Source organism: Nematostella vectensis, chromosome 6 (genome assembly GCF_932526225.1).
Source record: "Nematostella vectensis chromosome 6, jaNemVect1.1, whole genome shotgun sequence".
NCBI lineage: Eukaryota > Metazoa > Cnidaria > Anthozoa > Actiniaria > Edwardsiidae > Nematostella > Nematostella vectensis.
In genome coordinates this window covers 9,228,967-9,242,235 of record NC_064039.1, presented here as the reverse complement: position 1 = coordinate 9,242,235, position 13,269 = coordinate 9,228,967, and the positions used below count along the sequence as shown (strand labels likewise).

The 13,269-nt window shown below is 41.9% G+C and overlaps 1 long non-coding RNA gene across 1 annotated transcript; it reads left to right on the top strand.

Annotated features, from left to right (window-relative positions):
• The first annotated feature begins 2,299 nt into the window (after positions 1–2,299).
• On the top strand, positions 2,300–3,496 carry LOC116603465. The gene is made up of 2 exons (XR_004290620.2): positions 2,300–2,504; positions 2,804–3,496. It is a non-coding gene; the product is annotated as an uncharacterized LOC116603465 (long non-coding RNA).
• The last annotated feature ends 9,773 nt before the right edge of the window (positions 3,497–13,269 follow it).

Here is a 13,269-nt window from a genome sequence, read left to right as displayed (position 1 = left end):
GCCGATCAATCTTATCGCAACTCCTTTTTGTTGTATCAATTTCGCTTGGTTTTAATCCTTATTGTGGCATGTGCGGCACTGAGGGGCTGTATTTAGCACTGTCTGATCGCCGAAGAACAATTCTTTGACGCTTTTTCCGGTGTCCAGTGCGTCTGTGCGGCACCCAATGTACTGGCGAATACGCCATCCCCAGCTGTTCCACATGGGAGCACAAAGAACACACTGATCTGTGAGAGATTTCACTTCTAAGTTAACGAAACAGCACAGGGGGGTAATCTCCCATGAAAAAAGCATCTGAATAACATGTCGGCCTTAAAAAGAGAAGATAATCATGAAATAAGGTCTTACTATTGGTGATCGTAGTTTTACCAGGTGAAACTAGCGTTTCTCGGAGGATAAAACGTGATGGCTAACGAATTTATCGACAAACTGCGAAAATGAAGACAAAGAAGGGGTAGCTAAACTTCAACTAAGGCCAGTAAGAATTCTGGATATTTGTTTTAAAAGTTTTGAGATACTGAATGAAAAGACACAAAAGTCATAAAGGATTCAATTTCACAAGAAAGAAAGGAAGAGAAAACAGCTGTGTGAAATGTATCGAAAAGTAATAATTAAATGAGTTACGAACACATTCGTTTGTAAATGACTAAATATTGAACACAACAGACGATTAGGTAATTGGTCTTCATTTGCTAACAATATATAAACAGGTTGCTGCAGTAATATGATTTTAATTTCTCTTGTCAAGACTTTCTGCTGGCCATTTTAGTGTTAGCCGAGATATTTGCTAGGAGCTTCCCCTCGATATAGAAGTCTGTGTTTGAATAGAAACTGTTTGTTCCCCCTAATTTGCTACAGAACTTGTATCGGATGATCTGTCTCCGTTTTTACGTCATTCGGTCTTTAATGAGAAGAATTGAGAGGGGTGAGAGTGCTTATTTAAGGTGTTTTAATAATAAAAAGCTCGTTTATTAGGGCCCAGATTTAAAGATTATCGCGTGGTGTGATTTCTGCGCAATTACTAATTAATTTTAAGCGATTTTTTGCCGGATATACTCCGATCACTAGCCAGGTGATTTCGCAATTAAACTGCTCGATTTCCTAGAATGGAAACCAAATAGAATGTCATAAAACGCTTTAAAAAAAATCTTGCTGAAATAATTGTTGTTAACGTAAGAACGAAATTCGAAGTGTTAAAAAAGCTTTATAATACAAACGCAAAACGTTTTTTTTTATTTCATTTTAGATTATTTTGTATCCAATTAAGACTAGGGTGCAAATCCTACACACTTTCTCTACTGGCATCCTAGTTGAGTGTGATTTTCTACCTGTATAATTCAATCAAATCTGTAAATAGATGGACATTTTGAGAGTTAAAGGCGCGCAGAGCACAGAGCAAAATGATAAGAGATCTATCCTACAAAAATAATAAAACATGGTACTATTTTCAAGTAAACTATAAATTAGATCAGTAAACATATATTTTACCCGCAAATGGATCGTTATAATATCCATTACAACAAATGAACTAGATCAACGACTAAATTGTTTATCTGCGACCCGATATCGACTGTCAAACTAAAGTACATTTTGGTTTTGGTTAGGAGAAAAGAAAAAAAATAAACTTTACATCCAAAAGCTAACATTTTTATCCGAACAATCAGACAATTTATAGCACTTTAACTGGTCAGCATAAACACTTTAGAATAATGGTACACCGATAAGTGATAGCAACCATGGTATAATATAGAAATGGATGCGCGGGGAACCGCGAGACGAACTTGACATTCAATTTGTAACAGCGCTCGAAATCACAAATAATGATATTTACACGTTTTCGATGGCAAAGGCGCTATATGTATGCGTGGGTTTTTTTTTAAAAGAAATTACATTATCACGAGGAAGACTTCATTAAACGGTGTATTACTGGTTAGATATCATATCAGTTTAGAAGTCTTAGCTTTGGATCAAGCTAAGCTTTGGGGCAAGGGCGCATAGCTCTTATGCTTTATCGCTGAATCGTTTCTTTTATCATGGCGAAGAGCTTTGAAACGATCACTCTACAATTCCAGAAACACACAATAGAGCGCAATAGTACCGCTATATCCTCAATCGTGCAGTCATATTGTGCTCCGAGGAAGAATGTTTCGGTAAATCGGTTGTGAAAATCCATAGCTGGCTCGCGAGTTCTGAGCCATAAATGAAAAGGGCGGTGTAGATTTTCGTGACGATTCCTAAGGAAAAGCTTATCCCAAAGCCCCACTCAACAACTTATTTTTCTATCTCAAAGAAATGCTTACTCATAACTCGCATCTACAACGATTCACATGGAAAACATGATCGAAGATAATCGATGATCATAACACAATCGCCAGCTTTTTTATGCACAAGAAGAAGAATATGTCAATAAAACAGCGGAGGGAAGAAAGCGAAAATACATATTCCTGGTGCGTTTACGAAGCAACGTGGGTTGCATACTGCTCCTATTTCTACTAAAATGTCCGGTAAAATAACTAAATTTTCTCCTCTCATCAATATTCACTCTTATCATACTCTTTATTGTTCTCGGTGTTCTCCCGTCGGGCGTTTCCAGCCCGTTTTCCTTAATGGGTTCTTACTCTCCTGATAAAGGCAAGATATAATTTTGTCTTGTTACCTCAACCACCTGACTTTAATGGTCCCTTTTCTCGGTTTTCAAAAGCCTGGGTTCGGGACAAGTGGTTCGTGAATTCCCGCTAAGCTGTTTACTCACTGGAGCCTACCAGTCCGGGTTTGTATACTCAAACCTTTTTTATCTTTACAGGAAACACAGCTATTTGGCTTCTTATAGTATTTCTTGACGAGCAGGTATTGTTGCTTGTCTCTCGGACTCTCAAAAATTTCAGGCACCCTTGGCACATTCAAGAGGTTCTGACAAGCGTTGTTTCGCTATAATGGCCTCTGTTGAAAGGCTTGTTCGCTGGTCGCCACGGTGCAATAGAAACAGAGAAGAAAGCATTGTCATGCTTCTGCCATGTCTGGTTAAGATAGGCGTGTTAAGTATGGTTCTGAATTGTATGACTTGTTTAGAAGGAACTTGTTTATCAGAAAAGCTGTTCACTCAATCAAAGTCACCTCTTTCCTTATCGATATGTGTATCGGCAAGCATTGCATAGGTTTATGTGGAAGCCACACACATTGTCATTCTATTAGGGGCTATATTCAAGTATATCACGTTTTCAGGTGACTTCATAGGCAAAAGTTAGTAAAAGAGGCACTTAAAAAATCGCCTACAAATACGCAAAAAAATGGGCCATCCTCGGATCACGGAGTTTAAGTATTTGTAATATTGTTGTTTTAAACTGGGGGGACAGCGCTTGACTCACTCAATTGACTCGAGCAATTAAAAGCAATTTGTGGAGGTATGCGTTGTGTACACTGCCGCATTGCATTGGAGGTGTCGGAAAGGCACTATTTCCTCATCGATAAACACACACACTATTCCGAGGTGCATTACTGAAAATGGACACAAACTCAACTCAGTGAAACCGCAGAATCACCGATCGGATCTCAACCGGCAGTGATTCAAACCACAGTCGCGCAATCCACGAACATAGAGGAAGGAAGTGGAGACAGTTGGGAACATACGGGTTCAATGGATCGCAAAGCAACAGAGGGCACGCATAGTGATTGATGGCTACACGTTATTGAATTACTGGTACATTGATTATAAACGGTGCAAAATAAACAACACTGAAAAGCATAGCACTATTCTACCCGCCTACCTCGTTCATTGTTTTAAATGATTGCAAGCTTTCGCATCTTACAAGGCTAATGGCACTGAGACCGCGATAGTGTGTTTAGATAAACTCAATCTGTCCGCCCTTTAACGCAAATTTGATTTATTGACCACTCTGCCCATTGTTACGTGGCACTCTGACAAACTATAGTGCAAACTTTATTACGGTCAAGCATGTCTTGACTCTAACCCAATATACCGGCTAACAATCTCGCGACTAGAGAGTCATGTCGATGGTCAAGTGCAAGAGAACTGAGGGAATGTAAAGTGCGTCTTATTTGATTCTAAGTTACACTATTTCATCTTCTGATAGGGAACTAGCGATATTAGCATGCGACTAATTTCAGTGCATGTTTTTTGTTTTTTTCATCCACGCGTGCATAAATAGAGAAACACGCTCTTTGATACTGCGGTATTTCAAAAGTAAACATTAAACAGCTTCTCAGCCGTGCAGTAAATCAGACAAACTCTTTAAAAAAATTTAAAAACAAAAACATGGTTCGAATTTCTGAGCCGGAAAGGCCTAGATTTAGCCGCATTCAGGATCTAATTTTTATCTATTTTTATCGCAAAAAACCGCTACAAAACTTCCGCACCACAGCTTTATGACGTCAAAGATGACGTCGAGTTATGCGGATGTTAAAATCTAGAGTTACGAGTCTCGGCTTATATGCGGCACGAAGCCGCGAGTGATTAATGATGTGTAGAGAATGCTGGCTTAACCGTCTGAGACTCGATTAACGAGTTATCAAGCAGTGATAAATCAATTGCAACACCCTTTGATAAAAAAAAAATACTAAGTTATTTAAATTGCTTCAAATGACAACTGCTTAACGCGATTATCTTTGCAAGAGGAGGGATTTTAGTAAAAATGATGCGGGATTAGGGTTATTTTTCTTTCTCTTATGAGGCTGAGACAACAAGAGCTTGTCTCCAAGAGGCCAACGACCCTATAACGTGCCTATTCAAAGCGTTTTCGTATTTCCAACTCTTTGAATCACTATCGACAATTTGCAGACGAAATCGATAATTCATCTGAAATCAACGGAACTCGTCGAAATATTTTGTGGTCGATTTCTTTTCGAGAGACGAGCTTTGCCGGTATCGCTCTCCTGTCATTGAAATTTTAAACGTTTTGTTCTTTTACTTTTTCCCTGAAGTCCCTTGTCCAATGGTCTCACCAATGTCACGTCATCCTTTGAATTTGTCTTCAAAACTCGTTGAAAACATAAATCACTTGTGAAGTGTGTCGAAAGAATCACCTCATTTTTCATCCGGCTCGACTTACTTTAACTCTTTAACAAAATACGAGAGATGCTCTGCTTGTAAGGTATTTGTTGAAAGGTGATTTACGAGTTTTCGAGCAACTGAGATCACGGGTTTTTCGAGCAATTGAAATGACGCAAAACTCATCCTTGACCATACCTTAATGAATGGTTTAAATTAGCAGAGAGTTCGAGTAATCGGGGTTCTTTCTAGCCTTAATCACTGCTAGTAAAAGAAGGTTAAACTATTAACTTTAAACATTACCTAAATTGTTTGGAAGTATTCTGTAACGTTTGGAATACGTCCCTTAGAGGAATAGCTCGTAGCCGCAGCTACAGAGAATCTATCAAAACGTATCGACGCCCTATTCAGAATTTCACAGTTTTAGAAGACCAATAAATAAAAATCTAGAACCCAAATTAACAAACAAAAAATATGACAAAAATACCAGCAATAACCTGGGGAATATTTCCTGTACGTCATACGATGTCCAAAAATAATCTAAAAGCGGCCGCTCCAAATCTCCTAAGGCATTCTCGATGAGGTTCTTATTCAATTAGCAGGTTATTAGACTCAGGGTGGGGTCTGGTCCATAATCGGCGGTCACACCCAGCAAATTAGCGAGTAATTATAAGCTGGCGACTGGTAATGTAAACATCCCACATTCCACGACTCCGCCTATAGCGCAAGCTGACCAAAGACAGATGTGAGCAAGAAAAAAAAAACAAATAAAAGCGTGATTTTGAGATATTGCATGGTTTCTCTGGTGAATGACTGGAATTCAAGTATGAGATTGCATAATCACTTTATGAAATACGTCAGCCGAGCACACGCACCCTCAGTCACGCACACACGCGACCAGCAGTGTTGATGAGTTAGTACGCAGCTGCTTTGTCTCCTATTATTTTTGTTCTACAAAGGAGTTCCTTTGTCTCTATTCTTCTCGTTCTTTGTGTCGAGGTGCGGATATTGTTCATTTTCCCAATCAAATTGCAGCTTGTAAGAGCTGCGTACTGACCCGTGTTGATGCTCCTGTGCAGTGATCGTTAGATGCTTAGAATAAATAAGTAATTATTTTCCATCACAGAGCATTATTCTACGACGTTTCGGGGTCGCGCAAAATGATTCAGTAATTACAAAATTATTGTTATTATTTATATAATATTACGCGTGTAAAACCTATGCGCTCTCGCCCTCGCTATCATGCATGCCCAACCCCCCCCCCCCCCCCCCTCGTATTGTATAACACGAAAGGAAAAAATGCTTATCCCTTAGACGCAATAAAATAAGACATGCCCTTGTCTCCAATGTGACCTGAGACAAAGGGTGGGTCGACTCTTGGTCCGTAGAGAGCACTGATATAAAAAACCCAGAAACAATTCGTTTGTGTTACTTTCGTCACTGTTTCTGTTATTGTTTAGTACTAATCACAGACGGGTACGCTGTGTGCATGGGGGGGGGGGGGAGGGTGCGTAGGGTGCATCCACCCCTCCTTATATATTCGTTATTGTTTAGAGCTATTCACCTATTCACGGGTACGCTCGTGTGCATGTGGGGGGGGGGGGGGGGGAGGGTGCGTAGGGTTCATCCACCCTCCTTATATATTCGTTATTGTGTAGAGCTATCCACCTATTCACGGGTACGCTGTGTGCATGGGGGGTGGGGGGGGTGAGCAGGGTTCATCCACCCCTCCTTATATACTCGTTATGGTGTAGAGCTATTCACCTATTCACGGGTACGCTGTGTGCATGGGGGGGGGGGGGGGGTGCGTAGGGTTCATCCACCTCTCCTTATATATTCGTTATTGTTTAGAGCTATTCACCTATTCACGGGTACATACGCTGTGTGCATGGGGAGGGGGGGGGGGGGGGAGGGTGAGCAGGGTTCATCCACCTCTCCTTATATATTCGTTATTGTGTAGAGCTATTCACCTATTCGCGGGTACGCTTTGTGCATGGGGGGGTGGGGGTGCGCAGGGTTCATCCACCTCTCCTTATATACTCGTTATTGTTTAGAGCTATTCACCTATTCACGGGTACGCTGTGTGCATGGGGGGGGGAGGGGGTGCGCAGGGTTCATCCACCCCTCCTTATATACTCGTTATTGTTTAGGGCTATTCACCTATTCACGGGTACGCTTTGTGCATGGGGGGGAGGGTGCGCAGGGTTCATCCACCCCTCCTTATATACTCGTTATTGTTCAGAGCTATTCACCTATTCACGGGTACGCTGTGTGCATGGGGGGGGGGATGAGCAGGGTTCATCCACCTCTCCTTATATATTCGTTATTGTGTAGAGCTATTCACCTATTCACGGGTACGCTGTGTGCATGGGGGGGGGGTGGGCAGGTTTCATCCACCTATCCTTATGTACTCGTTACGGTGTAGAGCTATTCACCTATTCACGGGTACGCTGTGTGCATGGGGGGGGGGGGGTGCGTAGGGTTCATCCACCTCTCCTTATATACTCGTTATTGTGTAGAGCTATTCACCTATTCACGGGTACGCTTTGTGCATGGGGGGGGGGGGGGGGGGGTTGCGCAGGGTTCATCCACCTCTCCTTATATACTCGTTATTGTTTAGAGCTATTCACCTATTCACGGGTACGCTGTGTGCATGTGGTGGGGGGGTGAGCAGGGTTCATCCACCTCTCCTTATATACTCCGTTATTGTTTAGAGCTATTCACCTATTAACGGGTACGCTGTGTGCATGGGGGGGGGGGGGGTGAGCAGGGTTCATCCACCTCTCCTTATATATCGTTATGGTGTAGAGCTATTCACCCATTCACGGGTACGCTGTGTGCATGGGGGGGTGGGGGGGGTGAGCAGGGTTCATCCACCCCTCCTTATATACTCGTTATGGTGTAGAGCTATTCACCTATTCACGGGTACGCTGTGTGCATGGGGGGGGGGGGGTGCGTAGGGTTCATCCACCTCTCCTTATATATTCGTTATGGTGTAGAGCTATTCACCTATTCACGGGTACGCTGTGTGCATGGAGGGGGGGGGGGGTGCGTAGGGTTCATCCACCTCTCCTTATATATTCGTTATTGTGTAGAGCTATTCACCTATTCACGGGTACGCTGTGTGCATGGGGGGGGTGGGGGGGTGAGCAGGGTTCATCCACCCCTCCTTATATACTCGTTATGGTGTAGAGCTATTCACCTATTCACGGGTACGCTGTGTGCATGGGGGTGAGGGGGTGAGCAGGGTTCATCCACCTCTCCTTATATACTCGTTATTGTTTAGAGCTATTCACCCATTCACGGGTACGCTGTGTGCATGGGGGGGTGGGGGGGGGGGGTGAGCAGGGTTCATCCACCCCTCCTTATATACTCGTTATGGTGTAGAGCTATTCACCTATTCACGGGTACGCTGTGTGCATGGGGGGGGGGGGGGGTGCGTAGGGTTCATCCACCTCTCCTTATATACTCGTTATTGTGTAGAGCTATTCACCTATTCACGGGTACGCTGTGTGCATGGGGGGGGGGGGGGGGGTGCGCAGGGTTCATCCACCTCTCCTTATATACTCGTTATTGTGTAGAGCTATTCACCTATTCACGGGTACGCTGTGTGCATGGGGGGGGGGGGTTGCATCCACCACTCCTTATATATTCTTTATTGAGCTTTTCACGGGTACGTTCCGTAGAAAGATCGCCGAATCCTATCCAAAATGAAACTGTCCCCAACCCCCTCAGCAAAACCTGGGTACGCTCATTGGACATAAAGGTGTTTTTAAATTTCAAAATTATCGATAGAAACGTTTATTTATTTTTCGAAATTATAAGTAATAAATTGGCGAAATCTTGTCGAGTTTCGTGGTACCGACGATAGTAGTAGTAATGGTGGAGGTAAAGATGGTAATTTAGTAGTAGAAATGGTGGAGGTAGAGATGGTAATTTAGTAGTAGAAATGGTGGAGGTAGAGATGGTAATTTAGTAGTAGTAATGGTGGAGGTAGAGATGGTAATTTAGTAGTAGTAATGGTGGAGGTAAAGATGGTAATTTAGTAGTAGTAATGGTGGAGGTAGAGATGGTAATTTAGTAGTAGAAATGGTGGAGGTAAAGATGGTAATTTAGTAGTAGAAATGGTGGAGGTAAAGATGGTAATTTAGTAGTAGTAATGGTGGAGGTAAAGATGGTAATTTAGTAGTAGTAATGGTGGAGGTAAAGATGGTAATTTAGTAGTAGAAATGGTGGAGGTAAAGATGGTAATTTAGTAGTAGTAATGGTGGAGGTAAGATGGTAATTTAGTAGTAGTAATGGTGGAGGTAAAGATGGTAATTTAGTAGTAGTAATGGTGGAGGTAAAGATGGTAATTTAGTAGTAGTAATGGTGGAGGTAGAGATGGTAATTTAGTAGTAGTAATGGTGGAGGTAAAGATGGTAATTTAGTAGTAGTAATGGTGGAGGTAGAGATGGTAATTTAGTAGTAGTAATGGTGGAGGTAAAGATGGTAATTTAGTAGTAGTAATGGTGGAGGTAGAGATGGTAATTTAGTAGTAGAAATGGTGGAGGTAAAGATGGTAATTTAGTAGTAGTAATGGTGGAGGTAAAGATGGTAATTTAGTAGTAGTAATGGTGGAGGTAAAGATGGTAATTTAGTAGTAGTAATGGTGGAGGTAAAGATGGTAATTTAGTAGTAGAAATGGTGGAGGTAAAGATGGTAATTTAGTAGTAGAAATGGTGAAGGTAGAGATGGTAATTTAGTAGTAGTAATGGTGGAGGTAGAGATGGTAATTTAGTAGTAGTAATGGTGGAGGTAAAGATGGTATTTAGTAGTAGTAATGGTGGAGGTAGAGATGGTAATTTAGTAGTAGAAATGGTGGAGGTAAAGATGGTAATTTAGTAGTAGTAATGGTGGAGGTAGAGATGGTAATTTAGTAGTAGAAATGGTGGAGGTAAAGATGGTAATTTAGTAGTAGTAATGGTGGAGGTAAAGATGGTAATTTAGTAGTAGTAATGGTGGAGGTAAAGATGGTAATTTAGTAGTAGTAATGGTGGAGGTAAAGATGGTAATTTAGTAGTAGTAATGGTGGAGGTAAAGATGGTAATTTAGTAGTAGAAATGGTGGAGGTAAAGATGGTAATTTAGTAGTAGTAATGGTGGAGGTAAAGATGGTAATTTAGTAGTAGTAATGGTGGAGGTAAAGATGGTAATTTAGTAGTAGTAATGGTGGAGGTAGAGATGGTAATTTAGTAGTAGTAATGGTGGAGGTAAAGATGGTAATTTAGTAGTAGTAATGGTGGAGGTAAAGATGGTAATTTAGTAGTAGTAATGGTGGAGGTAGAGATGGTAATTTAGTAGTAGTAATGGTGGAGGTAAAGATGGTAATTTAGTAGTAGTAATGGTGGAGGTAAAGATGGTAATTTAGTAGTAGTAATGGTGGAGGTAGAGATGGTAATTTAGTAGTAGAAATGGTGGAGGTAGAGATGGTAATTTAGTAGTAGTAATGGTGGAGGTAAAGATGGTAATTTAGTAGTAGTAATGGTGGAGGTAGAGATGGTAATTTAGTAGTAGTAATGGTGGAGGTAAAGATGGTAATTTAGTAGTAGTAATGGTGGAGGTAAAGATGGTAATTTAGTAGTAGAAATGGTGGAGGTAGAGATGGTAATTTAGTAGTAGTAATGGTGGAGGTAGAGAAGGTAATTTAGTAGTAGAAATGGTGGAGGTAGAGATGGTAATTTAGTAGTAGAAATGGTGGAGGTAAAGATGGTAATTTAGTAGTAGAAATGGTGGAGGTAGAGATGGTAATTTAGTAGTAGTAATGGTGGAGGTAGAGATGGTAATTTAGTAGTAGTAATGGTGGAGGTAGAGATGGTAATTTAGTAGTAGTAATGGTGGAGGTAGAGATGGTAATTTAGTAGTAGTAATGGTGGAGGTAAAGATGGTAATTTAGTAGTAGTAATGGTGGAGGTAAAGATGGTAATTTAGTAGTAGTAATGGTGGAGGTAAAGATGGTAATTTAGTAGTAGTAATGGTGGAGGTAGAGATGGTAATTTAGTAGTAGTAATGGTGGAGGTAGAGATGGTAATTTAGTAGTAGTAATGGTGGAGGTAGAGATGGTAATTTAGTAGTAGTAATGGTGGAGGTAAAGATGGTAATTTAGTAGTAGTAATGGTGGAGGTAAAGATGGTAATTTAGTAGTAGTAATGGTGGAGGTAGAGATGGTAATTTAGTAGTAGTAATGGTGGAGGTAAAGATGGTAATTTAGTAGTAGTAATGGTGGAGGTAAAGATGGTAATTTAGTAGTAGTAATGGTGGAGGTAGAGATGGTAATTTAGTAGTAGTAATGGTGGAGGTAAAGATGGTAATTTAGTAGTAGTAATGGTGGAGGTAGAGATGGTAATTTAGTAGTAGAAATGGTGGAGGTAGAGATGGTAATTTAGTAGTAGAAATGGTGGAGGTAGAGATGGTAATTTAGTAGTAGAAATGGTGGAGGTAAAGATGGTAATTATGGTGGATGTAGTAGCAGTGATTTTTAAAATGATCATTTAATGTCATTGGTAATAGTGATTATGATGCTGTTATTGACAAAAAAAATAATGGTGATTGTAGTGGTTGGTGAGTCTCCTTGTGTGTAGTGGTGGTTGATGTTGGGTGAATGTCGTTGTGTGTGGTGGTGGTTGGTGTTGGGTGAGTGTCGTTTTGTGTGATGTTGGTTGGTGTTTGGTGAGTGTCGTTGTGTGTGGTGGTGGTTGGTGTTGGGTGAGTGTCGTTGTGTGTGGTGGTTGTTGATGTTGGGGGAGTGTCATTGTGTGTGGTGGTTGATGATGGGTGAGTGCCGTGTGTGGTGGTGGTTGGTGTCGTTGTTAATTGTGGTTGTTGATGTTGGGTGAGTGCCGTTGTGTGTGGTGGTTGATGTTGGGTGAGTGTCGTTGTGTGTGGTGGTGGTTGATGTTGGGTGAGTGTTGTGTGTGGTGGTGGTTGATGTTGGGTGAGTGTTGTTGTGTGTATTGGTGGTTGATGTTGGGTGAGTGGCGTTGTGTGTGGTGGTGGTTAATGGTGGGTGAGTGGCGTTGTGTGTGGTGGTGGTTGATGTTGGGTGAGTGCCGTTGTATGGTGGTGGTTGATGTTGGGTGAGTGTCGTTGTGTGTGGTGGTGGTTGATGTTGGGTGAGTGTCGTTGTGTGTGGTGGTGGTTGATGTTGGGTGAGTGTCGTTGTGTGTGGTGGTGGTTGATGTTGGGTGAGTGTCGTTGTGTGTGGTGGTTGGTGTTGGGTGAGTGTCGTGTGTGGTGGTGGTTGATGTTGGGTGAGTGTCATTGTGTGTGGTGGTGGTTGATGTTGGGTGAGTGTCGTTGTGTGGTTGATGTTGGGTGAGTGTCGTTGTGTGTGGTGGTGGTTGATGTTGGGTGAGTGTCATTGTGTGTGGTGGTGGTTGATGTTGGGTGAGTGTCGTTGTGTGTGGTGGTTGGTGTTGGGTGAGTGTCGTGTGTGGTGGTGGTTGATGTTGGGTGAGTGTCATTGTGTGTGGTGGTGGTTGATGTTGGGTGAGTGTCGTTCTGTGTGGTGTGGTTGATGTTGGGTGAGTGTTGTTGTGTGTGGTGTGGTTGATGTAGGTGTCTGTGTTTATAGTAGTGGTTTGGTTTCAGGGTTTGTAGTGGTGGTTGGGTGTCGTCGTTTATGGTTGTGGTTGGTGTATAGTGAGTGTCGTTGTTAATGGTTGTGGTTGTTTGTAGTGGTGATTGGGTGTCGTTGTTTTTGGTGGTAGTTGGTGTTGGCTGGGTACCATGTTTGTGGTGCTGATAATGATTATAAATGCGACAGTTCACGGGAAAACCAAACTCGCGAGTTTGCCGTTTCGCGGAATATAAACGGATTGCTCGCGATAGCGAAACGGAAAGTTCGCGCTCGCGTAACGGAAAGTCCCTAAACCCAAAACGGAATGTTCGCGCTCGCGTAACGGAAAGACCCTAGACCCAAAACGGAATGTTCGCGCTCACGTAACGGAAAGACCCTAGACCCAAAACGGCAAGCTCGCGCTCGCGAGAAATAATACCAAACTAGTAAGACTAAATGGCTGAAGTCTGCGGATGAATTCAGCAGTAGAATTAGAATTTCTAATGTCATATGGTAGATTGTTTCATAGCTTTGCTGCACTGAAAGCGAAAGCCTTTTCAGAAAACGATTTACTTTACTTTTGGCAAATTATTATCATTAATTCGCGTAGCCCATAGTTTGGAAAAAGTGGCAAACTATACTATAAAGTCCCCGTGGTCACAATGGGA